Below are 15,983 nucleotides of genomic sequence, written 5' to 3'. Positions count from 1 at the left end.
GATTGACTAATGCGAGTGCTCATAATGACTTTCCAATTGGCCCTGAAGTTCTAGCATGTGATCGCTTCACTCCTGGACTGTGATTTTCCGTGGGAGATGGAAGTTTTTCAGAGAACTGAACTGTGGAAAAATGACCTTTCCTTAACTTGAAGCTACTTTTAAAATCTGAGGGTCTGGACCAAAAGAAGAGGAATAGCAGGTTGGAGTCAAGGTGGTGAAAATAATGACTAACTCCAAAGATGGCTTCACTGAAGAGAAAGCATTTTAAGATGAAAGAAAAATCTTGTCAGAAGATCCCAGAAAAGTTCTAATTTTCATTAGGAGTTAAAGTTATTCATGCAGAAGTGTATACAGCAGAGTGCTGCTCTTTTTGACTTTATTTATACTTTTTGGCCTGGGATATGGGTTTTAAATGGACATTGTACCAGCTTCATTAAAATAAATAAAGTATTTGTAAAAAAAACAACAACAAAAAAATCATGTAAATCTATGATCTTTTCAAAAATGCAAATTGAAAAAAATGTTAAAAGACAAGTCATCTTACAAAATAACGGTGCAAAAGCAAACTAGAAAGCTAAAGACCCTTTTATGCCCCACTATTATCACTACCACTATCCCTACATGCCCCCCAAAATCCTCACTTTTCAAGAGTAAATACAGTTATTTGGCAGTAATACAGGCTGCCATATATCCATCAGATTATTTTCTTTATAAATAAATAAATACATATATGTATGGATGTGGGTTTTTGTTTTTATAAAAATTGAATTATATTATACTCATTGTTCTGAAGTTTGCCTTCTTAACATTTTTCCATAGATTTCTTCCCATGTCAGCACAAATGGCTTTAACACCATCTTTAGCTGCTGAACAGTAATCTGTAGTGTGAATAGACCATAGTTGAACCAGCTCTACCAGTGGGTTTTTAGTTCTAGACAATGCTGCAATGAACATCCTAAACATTGACCTCAGTACATAGATGCAAATATTTCAGTAGAAAAGATTCTGAACATTGTTTTTAGTTTTCTTAATTTATTGGGTACAGAATAAGATTTTATTGGGAGAAAAAAGTTCTACTTCTAAAAATATTATCATCATTAAATATATCTTCTTCATCCTATCTCACTTTCTATACTCAAATACAGTCCAGGCAGATAAAACATTCAACTACAAAAGATGGAACTGCTAAAGCAGTAGAACAAAAAAAAGGAGAGAATTTTTTTCTTAAAATATTTTTTAAGGATATCAGATTGAGGATGGCCTAAATGACACAAAACCCAGAATCCAGAAAATATTAAATCCAGAAATGATTAATTTTTTCCTATTTATTTCAGTGGTTTTATTTTAAACTTCTTTTTTGAGGTATATTTTACATACAATAAAATTCACCCATTTTAAGTGTATAATTCAATAATATTTATAAAATTTATAGAGTTAGGTATCCATCCCTACAATTAAGTTTTAGAACACTTCCATCACCCCAGAAAGATCCCTCTTGCCTTCTGGAGTCAATCACCATGCCCACCCTTAGGCAATCACTAATCTACTTTCTGTTGCTATAGATTTACCTTTTCTGGACACTTCATATACATGGAATCATACGATATGTGGCCTTTTATGTCTGCCTTCTTTCATTCAACATGATGTTTTCAAGGTGCGACCACATTGTAGCATATATCAGTACTGCATTCCTTTATATTGCTGAACAGTATTCCACTGTATGGTTGTATCATTTTGTTTATCCATTTACCACCTTATAGATACTTGGATTGTTTCCACTTCAGGGCTATCACGAACACTGTTGAGAACATTAACATGCAAGTCTTTGTGTAGACAAATGTCTTCATTTCTCTTGGGTAGATACCTAGAATTAGAATTACTGGGTGGTAGGGTAAGTTTACGTACAAGATTTTAAGAAACCGCCAAACTGTTTTCCAAAGTGATTGTGCCATTATACATTTACACCAGCAACACATGAGGGTTCCTTTCTCCATTTCCTGGCCAACACGTGTTACTGTCTCCTTGGTTATAGCCATTTGCCTATAGTGGGTGTGAAGTGGTATCTCACTTGGTTTTTATTGCATTTCCCTAATGAATAATGATGTTGGCAAAATTTCACGTGCTTACTTAGCCATATGTCTATCTCTTTGGGGAAATAACTATTCAAATATTTGGCCCATTTAAAAATTATGACTCATTATATTTGATTACATAAAAATGAAATTTTTCTGCATGGAAAAAGGTACCTTAAACTAAGTCCGAAGATGAAAAGAAACTAAGCAACAAAAGCAGTGCAACACTTGTATGATGAAAACTACAAACCATAATTGAAAGAAATTAAAGACCTAAAAAATGGAAAAACATCTTTTCATGTTCATGAACCAGAAGACTTGATATTGTTAAGAGGCACTATTCCTCAAATTGATCTACAGATACAATGTAATGTATCCCTGTCAAAAGCCCAGATACCGTTTTTTGCAGAAATTGACAAGATGATTCTAAAATTCATAGGGAAATGCAAGGGACCTGGAAGAGCCAGAACAATCTTGAGAAAGAACAAAGTAGAAGGAGTTACACTTCCTGATTTCAAAATTTACTACAAAGCAAATTAAGACAATGTGGACAGAGAAGGACAAATACTGTATTACATCACTTATATGTAGGACCTAAAAAAGCCAAACTCATAGAAGCAGAATAGAATGGTAGTTGCCAGGGGACTAGGGGATTGGAGAAATGGGGAGATGTTAGTGAAAGGGTACAAACTCTTCTAGTTATAAGATGAATAAGTTCTGGGGATCTAATATACAGCATAGTTATTATAGTTAGCAATACTGCATTTATACTTGAAAGTTGCTAAGAGTAGATCTTACATGTTCTTACCACAAACAAGAAATGGTAATTATGTGATGTGATGGAAGCGTTAGTTAATGCTATGGTGGTAATCATTTTGCAATATAAGCATATCACACTTTAAACTTTACACAATGTTATATGTCAATTACATCTCAAAAAAGCTGGAGGAAAAAAAGACAATGTGACTTAGACATACAGATATACAAATCAGTGAAAGAGAACTGAGAGTTCAAAAGTGAACCCTCACATTTATGGTCAATTGATGTTCAACAAGGACACCAAGATCATTTAATGGGAAAATAACAGTCCTGTCAACAAATGGTGCTGGAACAACTGAATAGCCACCTGCAAAAAAATGAAGTTGGACCCCTGCCTCACACTGTATATAAAAATTAACAAAGTGGATCATAGACATCAATGTAAGAGCTAAAACTCTTAGGGAGAAACACAGGCATAAATCTTCGTGACTGGGACTTCCTTGGTAATCCAGTGGGGAGGACTCCACGCTCCCCATGTGGGGGGCCCGAGTTCAATCCCTGGTTGGGGAACTAGATCCTGCACGCATGCCACAACTGGGAGTTCATATGCCACAACTAAAAACAGTGCCGCAACTAAAGGATCCCGCATGCCGCACCTGACACCCAGCGCAGCCAAAATGTATAAACAAATTAAAAAAAAATTTTTTTAAATAAATAAATAAACAAATAAACCTCGAGACCTTGGATTAGGCAATGGTTTCTTAGATATAACACCAAAAGCATAAGTCGCAAAAGAAAAAAAATAGAAAAATTGGTCTTCGTCAAAATTAAAAACATTTGTGTTTCAAAGTACACATCAAGAAAGTGAAAAGATAGGGACTTCCCTGGTGGCACCGTGGTTAAGAATCTGCCTGCCAATGCAGGGGACATGGGTTTGATCCCTGGTCTGGGAAGATCCCACATGCCGTGGAGCAACTAATCCCGTAAGCCGCAACTACTGAGCACAAGCACCACAACTACTGAAGCCCGCACACTCTAGGGCCCACATGCCACAACTACTGAGCCCGCGTGCTGCACCTACTGGAGCCTGCGTGCCTAGAGCCTATGCTCCGAAACAAGAGAAGCCTCCGCAATGAGAATCCTGTGCATTGCAACAAAGAGTAGCCCCCGCTCGCCACAACTAGAGAAAGCCCGCACACAGTAATGAAGACCTAATGCAACCAAAAAATAAATAAAATTAAAAAAAAAGAAAAGAAACTGAAAAGATAACCTACAGAATGGGAGAAAATATTTGCAAGTCATATATATGATAAGGGACTTATAAGTTAACAATAAAAAGACAAACAACCCAATTTAAAAATGGGCCAATGAGACTCCCCCTCACGAGAGCACCAGATTCACAACTAACTGCTGAACAATCATCGAAAGGAAGACGCTGGAACTCACCATAAAAGATACCCCACATCCAAAGACAAAGGAGAAGCCACAGTGAGACGGTAGGAGGGGCGCAATCACAATAAAATCAAATCCTGTAACTGCTGGGGAGGTGACTTACAAACTAGAGAACACTTATACCACAGAAGTCCACCAACTGGAGTGAAGGTTCTCAGCCCCACGTCAGGGGTCCCAACCAGGGGGTCTGGCAATGGGAGGAAGAATTCCTAGAGGATCAGACTTTGAAGGCTAATGGGATTCAATTGCAGGACTTTGACAGGACTGCAGGAAACAGAAACTCCACTCTTGGAGGGCACACACAAAGTAGTGTGAGCTTCAGGACCCAGGGGAAGGAACAGTGACCCCATAAGAGACTGAACCAGACCTACCTGCTAGTGTTGGAGGGTCTCCTGCTGAGGCGGGAGGTGGCTGTGGCTCACCGTGAGGACAAGGACACTGGCAGCAGAAGTTCTGGGAAGTACTCCTTGGCATGAGCCCTCCCAGAGTCCGCCATTAGCCCCACCAAAGAGCCCGGGTAGGCTCCAGTGTTGGGTCACCTCAGGCCAAACCAACCAACTGGGAGGGAACCCAGACCCACCTATTAGCAGACAAGCAGATTAAAGTTTTACTGAGCTCTGTCCACCAGAGCAACACCCAGATCTACCACCACCAGTCCCTCCCATCAGGAAACTTGCACAAGCCTCTTAGCTCCATCCAACATAGGGCAGACAGTAGAAGCAAGAAGAGCTACAATCCTGCCGCCTGTGGAACAAAACCCACATTCACAGAAAGATAGACAAGATGAAAAGGCAGAGGGCTATGTACCAGATAAAGGAACAAGATAAAACCCCAGAAAAACAACTAATTGAAGTGGAGATAGGCAATCTTCCAGAAAAAGAATTCAGAATGATAGTGAAGATGATCCAGGACCTCGGAAAAAGAACGGACGCAAAGATCGAGAAGATGCAAGAAATGTTTAACAAAGACCTAGAAGAATTAAAGAACAGATACCAGAAGAATTAAAGAACAGAGATGAAAAATACAATAACTGAAATGAAAAATACACTAGAAGGAATCAATAGCAGAATAACTGAGGCAGAAGAACAGATAAGTGACCTGGAAGACAGAATGGTGGAATTCACTGCCATGGAACAGAATAAAGAAAAAAGAACGAGAAGAAATGAAGACAGCCTAAGAGATCTCTGGGACAACATTAAACACAACAACATTCGCATTATAGGGGTCCCAGAAGGAGAAGAGAGAGAGAAAGGACCCGAGAAAATATTTGAAGAGATTATAGTCGAAAACTTCCCTAACATGGGAAAGGAAATAGCCACCCAAGTCCAGGAAGTGCAGAGAGTACCAGGCAGGATAAATCCAAGGAGAAACACACCGAGACACAGAGTAATCAAATTGACAAAAATTAAAGACAAAGAAAAATGATTGAAAGCAACAAGGGAAAAACAACAAATAACATACAAGGGAACTCCCATATGTTAACAGCTTATCTCTCAGCAGAAACTCTACAAGCCAGAAGGGAGTGGCATGATACATTTAAAGTGATGAAAGGGAAGAACCTACAACCAAGATTACTCTACCTGGCAAAGATCTCATTCAGATTTGACGGAAAAGCTAAGAGAATTCAGCACCACCAAACTAGCTCTACAACAAATGCTAAAGGAACTTCTCTAAGTGGGAAACACAAGAGAAGAAAAGGACCTACAAAAACAAACCCATAACAATTAAGAAAATGGTAATAGGAACATACATATCGATAATTACCTTAAATGTGAATGGATTAAATGCTCCAACCAAAAGACACAGGCTCGCTGAATGGATACAAAATCAAGACCCATATATATGCTGTCTACAAGAGACCCACCTCAGACCTAGGGACACATATAGACTGAAAGTGAGGAGATGGAAAAAGATATTCCATGCAAATGGAAATCAAAAAAAAGCTGGAGTAGCAATACTCATATCAGATAAAATAGACTTTAAAATAAAGAATGTTACAAGATGGGCTTCCCTGGTGGCACAGTGGTTGAGAGTCTGCCTGCTAATGCAGGGGACATGGGTTCGAGCCCTGGTCTGGGAGGATCCCACATGCCGTGGAGCAACTAGGCCCGTGAGCCACAACTACTCAGCCTGTGCATCTGGAGCCTGTGCTCCGCAACAAGAGAGGCCGCAATAGTGAGAGGCCTGTGCACCACGATGAAGAGTGACCCCCGCTTGCCACAACTAGAGAAAGCCCTCGCACAGAAACGAAGACCCCACAGCAAAAATTAATTAATTAATTAATAAACTCCTACCCCCAACATCTTCTTTAAAAAACAAAAAAGAATGTTACAAAAGACAAGGAAGGACACTACATAATGAATGATCAAGGGATCAATCCAAGAAGAAGATATAACAATTATAAATATATATGCACCCAACATAGGAGCACCTCAATACATAAGGCAACAGCTAACAGCTATAAAAGAGGAAATCGACAGTAACATAATAATAGTGGGTAACTTTAACGGCTCACTTACACCAATGGACAGATCATCCAAACAGAAAATTAATAAGGAAACACAATCTTTAAATGACACAATAGACCAGATAGATTTATTTGATATCTATAGGACATTCCATCCAAAAACAGCAGATTACAATTTCTTCTCAAGCGTGCACGGAACATTCTCCAGGATAGATCACATCTTGGGCCACAAATCAAGCCTCAGTAAATTTAAGAAAATTGAAATCATATCAAGCATCTTTTCTCACCATAACGCTATGAGATTAGAAATCAATTACAGGGAGAAAAACATAAAAAACATAAATACATGTAGTCTAAACAGTACATTCTAAATAACCAAGAGATCACTGAAGAAAACAAAGAGGAAATAAAAAAATACCTAGAGACAAATTACAACGAAAACACAAAGATCCAAAACCTATGGGATGCAGCAAAAGCAGTTCTAAGAGTGAAGTTTATAGCAATACAAGCCTACCTCAAGAAACAAGAAAAATCTCAAATAAACAATCTAACCTTACAGCTAAAGGAACTAGAGAAAGAAGAACAAACAAAACCCAAAGTTAGTGGAAGGAAAGAAATCATAATGATCAGAGCAGAAATAAATGAAACAGAAACAAAGAAAACAATAGCAAGGATCAATAAAACTAAAAGTTGGTTTTTTGAGAAGATAAACAAAATTAATAAACCATTAACCAGACTCATCAAGAAAAAGAGGGAGAGGGCTCAAATCAATAAAATTAGAAATGAAAAAAAGAAAAGTTACAACAGACACTGCAGAAATACAAAGCATCCTAAGAGACTACTACAAGCAACTCTATGCCAATAAAATGGACAACCTGGAAGAAATGGACAAATTCTTAGAAAGGCAAAATCTTCCAAGACTGAACCAGGAAGAAATAGAAAATATGAACAGACCAATCACAAGTAATGAAATTAAAACTGTGATTAAAAATATTCCAACAAACAAAAGTCCAGGACAAGATGCCTTCGCAGGTGAATTTTAACAAACATTTAGAGAAGAGCTAACACCCATCCTTCTCAAACTCTTCCAAAAAACTGCAGAGGAAGGCACACTCCCAGACTCATTCTATGAGGCCACCATCACCCTGATACCAAAACCAGACAAAGATACTACAAAAAAAGAAAATTACAGACCAATATCACTGATGAACATAGATGTAAAAATCCTCAACAAAATACTAGCAAAGAGAATCCAACAGCACATTAAAAAGATCATACACCATGATCAAGTGGGATTTACCCCAGGGATTCAAGGATTCTTCAATATACACAAATCAATCAATGTGATACACCATATTAACAAATTGAAGAATAAAAACCATATGATGATCTCAATAGATGCAGAAAAAGCTTTTGACAAAATTCAACACCCATTTATGATAAAATCTCTCCAGAAAGTGGGCATAGAGGGAACCTACCTCAACATTATAAAGGCCAGATATGACAAACCACAGAAAACATCATTCTCAATGGTGAAAAACTGAAACCATTTCCTCTAAGATGAGGAAAAAGACAAGGATGTCCACTCTTACCACTGTTATTCAACACAGTTTTGGAAGTCCTAGCCACAGCAATCAGAGAAGAAAAAGAAATAAAAGGAATAGAAATTGGAAAAGAAGAAGTAAAACTGTCACTGTTTGCAGATGACATGATACTATACATAGAGAATCCTAAAGATGCCATCAGAAAACTACTAGAGCTAATCAATGAATCTGGTAAAGTTGCAGGATACAAAATTAATGCACAGAAATCTCTTGCATTCCTATACACTAATGATGAAAAATCTGAAAGAGAAATTAAGGAAACACTCCCATTTACCATTGCAACAAAAAGAATAAAATACCTAGGAATAAACCTACCTAGGGAGACAAAAGACCTGTATGCAGAAAAGTATAAGACACTGATGAAAGAAATTAAAGATGATACAAACAGGTGGAGAGATATACCATGTTCTTGGATTGGAAGAATCAATATTGTGAAAATGACTATACTACCCAAATCAATCAACAGATTCAATGCAATCCCTATCAAATTACCAATGGTGTTTTATTTACAGAACTAGAACAAAATATCTTTTTTTTAAACATCTTTATTGGAGTATAATTGCTTTACAGTGGTGTGTTAGTTTCTGCTTTATAACAAAGTGAATCAGCTATACATATATATATGTCCCCATATCTCTTCCATCTTGCGTCTCCCTCCCTCCCACCCTCCCTATCCCACCCCTCTAGGTCATCACAAAGCACTGAGCTGATCTGCCTGTGCTATGCGGTTGCTTCCCACTAGCTATTTATTTTAGGTTTGGTAATATATATATGTCCATGCTATTCTCTCACTTTGTCCCAGCTTACCGTTCCTCCCCCCCATATCCTCAAGTCCATTCTCTAGTAGGTCTGTGTCTTAAAAAAACCTTAAAATTTATATGGAGACACAAAAGACCCCGAATAGTCAAAGCAGTCTTGAGGGAAAAAAATGGAGCTGGAGGAATCAGACTTCCTGACATTAGACTATACTACAAAGCTACACTAATCAAGACAATATGGACTTCCCTGGTGGCACAGTGGTTAAGAATCCCCCTGCCAATGCAGGCGACACGGGTTTGAGCCCTGGTCCGGGAAGATCCCAGATGCCTCGGAGCAACTAAGCCCGTGAGCCACAACTACTGAGCCTGTGCTCTAGAGCCCGTGCTCCACAACGAGAAGCCACCGCAATGAGAAAGAGTAGCCCCCGCTCGCCACTACTAGAGAAAGCTGGTGCGCAGCAATGAAGATCCAACACAGTCAAAAATAAATAAACAAATGAATAAATTTTTTAAAACAAGACAACATGGTACTGGCACAAAAAAAAGAAATATCGATCAATGGAACAGGATAAAAAGCCCAGAGATAAAACCACGCACCTACGGTCAACTAATCTATAACAAAAGAGGCAAGGATATACAATGGAGAAAAGACAGCCTCTTCAATAAGTGGTGCTGGGAAAACTGGACAGCTACATGTTAAAGAATGAAATTAGAACACTCCCTAACACCATACACAAAAGTAAACTCAAAATAGATTAGAGACCTAAATGTAAAACTGGACACTATAGAAAAAAAAAAGAGGAAAACACAGGAAGAACACTCTTTGACATAAATCACAGCAAGATCTTTTTTCATCCACCTCCTAGAGTAATGGAAATAAAAACAAAAATAAACAAATGGGGCCTAATGAAAATTAAAAGCTTTTGCAAAGCAAAGGAGACTACAAACAAGATGAAAAGACAACCCTCAGAATGGGAGAAAATATTTGCAAGTGAATCAACAAAGGATTAATCTCCAAAATATATAAACAGCTCATGCAGCTCAATATTAAAAAAACAAACAACCCAATCAAAAAATGGGCAGAAGACCTAAATAGACATTTCTCCAAAGAAGACATACAGATGGCCAAGAAGCACATGAAAAGCTGCTCAACATCACTAATTATTAGAGAAATGTAAATCAAAACTGCAATGAGGTATCACCTCACACCAGTTAGAATGGCCATCATCAGAAAATCTACAAACAACAAATGTTGGAGAGGGTGTGGAGAAAAGGGAACCCTCTTGCACTGTTGGTGGGAATGTAAATTGATACAGCCACTATGGAGAACAGTATGGAGGTTCCTTAAAAAACTAAAAATAGAATTACCATATGACCCAGCAGTCTCACTACTGGGCATATACCCAGAGAAAACCATAATTCAAAAAGACACATGCACTCCAGTGTTCATTGCAGCACTATTTACAATAGCCAGGTCATGGAAGCAACCTAAATGCCCAACGACAGATGAATGGATAAAGAAGATGTGGTACATATATACAATGGAATATTACTCACCCATAGAAAGGAATGAAATTGGGTCATTTGTAGAGACGCGGATGGATCTAGAGACTGTCATACAGAGTGAAGTAAGTCAGAAAGAGAAAAGCAAATATCGTATATTAATGCATATATGTGGAACCTACAAAAATGGTACAGATGAACCGGTTTGCAGGACAGAAATAGAGACACAGATGCAGAGAACAAACGTATGGACACCAAGGGGGGAAAGTGGCGGGGGTGGTGGTGGTGGTGTGATGAATTGGGCGACTGGGATTTACATGTATACAGTAATATGTATAAAATGGATAACTAACAAGAACCTGCTGTATAAAAAAATAAAATAAAATTCAAAAAAATAAAAATGGGCCAATGATCTGAATGGATACGTCTCCAAAGAAGATATACAGATAGCCAATAAACACACGAAAAGATATTCAATATCACGTCACTAAGGAAATGCAAATCAAAATGTCAGTGAGATGCCACTTCACAGCCACTAAGATGACTAAGAAAAGATAGACAATAACAAGGGTATAGAAAAACTGGAACCTTCATACATTGTTGATGGTATTACAAAATGGTGCAGCCACTTTGGAAAACTGATCGTTCTTCAAAATGTCAGAGTTACCATATGACTCCCAAGAGAATCTTTATCTATATCTATCTATATCTATATTTATATCTATATATGCCCAATGGAATTGAAAACATACAAAAATTTGTACTGGTGTTCACTGTAGTAGTATTCATAAAAGTCAGAAAGTAGAATCAATCCAAATGTCCAACAACTGATGAATGGGTAAACAAAATATGATATATCCATACAATGAAATATTATTTGGCCGTAAAAGGGAATGAAGTTCTGATACATGCTACAGCATGGATGAATGAGCCTTGATATATTAGGCTAAGTGAAAGAAGCCAGACATAAAAAGCCTTACCTTCCGTTTAAATGAAACATCTAGGATAAGCAAATGCACAGAGACAGAAAGAGGAGTGGTTGCTAGGGTTGAAAGGCGGGACTGGGAGTGACTGCCATTGAGTGTGATGTTTCTTTCTGGGGTAATGAAAGGTTGCACTACTCTGTGAATATACTAAAAATCGCTGAATTGTAACATTTTAAAAGGGTGAATTTTATGTTATGTGATTTATGTTTCAATAAATCTGTCATTAAAAATAAAGGGAAAATATTTGGAACACAAATAACAAAGGGTTAATTTCCTAAAATAAGAATTTTTACAATAAGAAAAAAGCAAACCCACTAGAAAAAATGAGCAAAGTGCATAAAAAGACAGCTTATGAAAAAAAAAAAATGATTTTTTTGGCGATGTGGCTTGTGAGATATTTCCCCAACCAGGGATCAAACCCAGGCCCCCAGCAATGGAAGAACGGAGTCCTAACCACTGGACTCCCAGGGAATTCCCGAAAAACGATTTTAAACGTCCCAAATTCAACCTTACAATAAGCAAGAGGCAAATGAAAACAAGACTTCAGCAAAGTGACACAAAAGGTAAATGTTATCACATGAGGATGTGGAGAAATAGGCACTGTACACTATTGTGGGCGTGTAAACTGCAATATCGTCTTTAAAGGGATGTAAATAAAAAACTTAAAACACACTTTGACTTAGCAATTCCACTTTTAAGATTTCATGAGTTCTAGTCTCACATGAACACAAAATATGTACAGGGGTACTCCATGCAAGGCTGTCCATAACTGCACAAGAACAGAAGCAGCCTAAGAGCTAACTAAATAAATCATGGTGTAACCATACAATATGCTACTATAGAGCCCCTAAAACGAATCAGATTTATATGTATTGATAAGGAACAAATATCAAGATATACTGTGGAGTAAAAAAAGGTATAATACTTCGTGTACAATGTGATACTCTTGGTTTAAAAAAGAAAAAAGACAGGGGAGATACACACATACAGAATATGTTGCCTCAGAGGAAGGGACTGGGGACTTGAGAAACAGAAAGTGGGAAGGAGATACACATTTCACTGTTCCATACGATTTGAATTTTAAACTTGTACTAGTATCACTTATTACAGATTCTATATTGAAAGCATACATAAACAAGTAACACAACTTGTAAGTGACAGGGATAGAGTAGGATTAGTTAGTTTAGAAATCCCACTAGGGGATTAAAGAGAGAAAGGGAATTTTAAGGGAGTTTGGGAGACTGATGTAAGCTAATGACCACTCAAGAAAAGAATCCAGTAACCTAGCAACAGTCCACACTATCTTGAAGGAAGACCAGGTGCATCCAAACACCAGACACACTCAAGCCACAAATCCTGGTAGTTACAACACAAGACAATAGATATGGGGTCTGAATCTTGTTACATGAAGTCAGGGAGTTAATGATCCTTGAAGAGTAGCATTTCTGCATGTAGCCAAGACAGGAATATAGATGAAAGGGGAAAGAAACTAGGTGAGAGGGGACATTATACAAAAACTTGAGATGGATTACCATATCTTAGTATAATTTACCACCCTTTTGCTAATATACATATGATTTAAATAGCGCCAAGGCAGTCCGGGTTAGACCAGATAGGGTCAAAGGAGGAACCGATGATGTAAGCCTTGACGTCTGCCCAAGACTGAGGAAGAAGGTGGTGGTCTCCTCTCCCCACTTTTTCTTTGATTATAAAAATATAGCCCTCTTTGTTCTCAGGGCTGTGCTCCCCTGCTGTCCAGCTCGTATCTCTCACAAGCCTCCTATGCTAATAAACTCACTCTTCACCTGCCACTTTGCCTCACGCTGAATTCTCTGAGCTTCAGTAAGTCCTGACACCAGGTGAGCAGTTTCAACTAAAAGACAGTGGGTTCGAGTCCCCTCCTAAGTCAGGGATTGTGGGTTCAATTCCCAATGTGAGGTGCAGGGGGGTTGGAGTCCTGGTCTGAGTTTTGGTTGGGTCCCACCCAAGAAGGAGTGCAGTTTCATAAAGAACCTGTATTTTTGAATCCTGCCTAGGAAAGCGTCTCCTCTCCCTGGCAAGTTTACTCAACAGCCTCCTCAGATGGTGTAAACGGACTGGTGCTGGAAGAGCTACCCCACGAACACTCCCTGTAGTGCTGGGTTTTCAGCCCCGTACTATTCGGCTGTAGAGCTATATACAGTTTGGTGAATGCTGTTTAAGGCTTGTGAAGCACAGTAAGTGAAGAGAACGATCACCATAAATAAAACATAAACTTGCTAACGTTTACTGAGTACAAGTAAGCTTTTCCCATGCATTTACTCATGTATGCTCACCACGATCCTGTGAAGTAGGTATTATTTTATCTTAGAGATGAAGAAACTGGCTCAGAGAAAGTAGTGATTTGATTAATGTCTCTCAGCCGGCCTCTAGATAATCTAACGTGAGTTTGGAATCTGCTGGATTCCGTCAAACCACAAGTGAGAGGAAGGGGCAGGACTAGAAGCCAGGACTCTCAACTCCAGGTCCAGGGTGCTTCCATTGCCCCGCACTGCCTCGGAAGAGTGGAGAAAGGCCTCCGGGGCCACGCAGACAAGACCCCTGTCATCCGGCCTGCGGGACCCGCACCTCCCACCTGGCTTCCGGGATGCGGCCAGCCCCCGGACGCACCCACCCGGGGACCTGCTTCCCGGCATCCTCCCCGCGCGACCGCTCACTTCCGGTCCTAAGTAGGCCCAAGCAGAAGCATCACCTGCCTGGCACCCTGCTCTTGGGAAACGCTATCCGCCGGGATTCCCAGCTCTACGCCCTTGTCCCATTGCCGCCCCCGCCTTCTGTCAACACAGCCCCCTTACCTGCCCTGCGCCCCCCACCCCGCCGTCCCAGGCCCCCAGCTGATGACCGCCCTCACCTCCTCTCTCTTCGCCTGCCACGGCCTTTTACAAACGCGGCCAAACTGTTCTCTGTAACGACAGTCGTTATTGGTCAGAGCCGCCCACGCGCGGCGAGAGCCCGCCCACCTCAGCTAGCGTTGTCTGACGGGAGTTGTAGTTTCCTCCTCCTGGAGGCGGCTGACAATTGGGGAATCCCGTGGTGGAATTTGCGTCTACCTGGCGGTAGTACTACTTAGGTTCTTTGCTGTGGAAAGAGTGCTTCTGGCCAACCCTGCTGGTACTGGAAGGCACAGACAACTCTAGGGCTGGTCATCACTGTTTCAGGCCTGAGTGAGTCCTATTTCTGAGTAGAATTCCATTGGTCATTGATGCAAAAATCAACTTAGATTTTCTACATTATTAGCAGATGCCGGCTGCGATTTAGTGTTTTGTCAAGGGGATCTTGTCCACCAAAGTATTTGCTGCTTCTATCACTTGTGTGTTTGCATCAAGTTATCTTTTTCTCCCTTAATTATACTCTGACATATTACTTGAACGTTTTCCCGTATTAGGCGTTGGAATTGGGTTCTGGTATGACCTAGTTTTGGTCCTTGGAATCGCACAGAATAAGTCTAATAAATAAGTCTAATCAAATAAATAAATTTGTGCTCCTGAGTACAAATATGTTAAGGGTGAGGCCTGTGTGTGTGTGTTGGAAAACTCTGGAATGAGATTTCCTGCACCTTTAGCTTTCATCCTGATACTTATTAGTGGTGGCACTGTGGGCTGGTTGCCTGAGAACTGTCAACGGAAATAATAAAAATATTTAAAATTAAAAAAAATGTGAGAGCTGTGAGTTTCAGTTTTATTCAGGGACTTACTTAGGACTATAGTCAGGGAGACAACCTCTCAGATAGCTTTGAAGAAGTGATCTGAAGAGGTATGGGGAGAGGTTAGTACATCTGTGATTTTGGAGAAGGGGTATGTGTAATCAAGCACACAGCTTGGTAGAAGATTGCTGCTGGTCACAAGGCACAGATAATGATTTCAGTGTTTTTCTAAGTATGGGAAGATGCAAGAAACTGGGTTCATAAAATCTCCCGAAAATATCTATATGAAGTCCTATTCTGCCAGTTTTCCCAGAGCATGGAGTGCCCCATTTCTGATCTCCACCCTGAACTCCTTTCAGGGTGTGTTGAAGGTCAGTGACTGCAGTGGCTAATGACTTAATCCTTGTTGAGCCAGAAGGTGAGTGACATTCTTTAGCTGGTAGAACCGTAGTCTTCTCAACTGTTAATAAGAGAAGTGGTCCCTTTCATGATTAAGGTTTGCTATGTTGTTTCTTAAACTGGAGGTAGGGGGAGACGGGCACATTTTTTTCCAGAAAATTTTTCCAATTTTGTCTTTCCATTTCAATTATAAGGTTTTAAATGATCATCAGTATATCCTGTATCATCTAGATGATCACCTAGTAATACTGTGGGGTTTCAATGCCTGGTTGTGTTTATGATTGTTTAAGTACCAAGTGAT

At 39.5% G+C, this 15,983-nt stretch overlaps 1 protein-coding gene across 5 annotated transcripts in view; it reads right to left on the bottom strand.

Annotated features, from left to right (window-relative positions):
* The window catches only part of C14H2orf42 (chromosome 14 C2orf42 homolog), a 42,518-nt gene extending 27,976 nt beyond the window's left edge, over positions 1–14,542 (bottom strand). Inside the window, exons 1-2 of one of the 5 annotated variants that reach the window (XM_073791278.1) lie at positions 14,492–14,508; positions 1,569–1,864 (exon numbers count right to left, since the gene is read on the bottom strand). The gene's annotated coding sequence lies outside the window, so the exon portion shown is untranslated. Of the gene's footprint in view, positions 1–1,568; positions 2,203–4,654; positions 5,305–14,491 lie in introns of those variants that run through there. The other 4 variants (XM_019943208.3, XM_019943209.3, XM_073791279.1 and 1 more) reach the window with 4 other exon arrangements.
* Positions 14,543–15,983: the final 1,441 nt, after the last annotated feature.

The sequence above is a fragment of the Tursiops truncatus genome, chromosome 14 (assembly GCF_011762595.2).
Source record: "Tursiops truncatus isolate mTurTru1 chromosome 14, mTurTru1.mat.Y, whole genome shotgun sequence".
NCBI classification, from domain to species: Eukaryota; Metazoa; Chordata; class Mammalia; order Artiodactyla; family Delphinidae; genus Tursiops; species Tursiops truncatus.
Note: the sequence above shows the minus strand (reverse complement) of the source record. Positions and strands in the feature narration are given on the sequence as shown.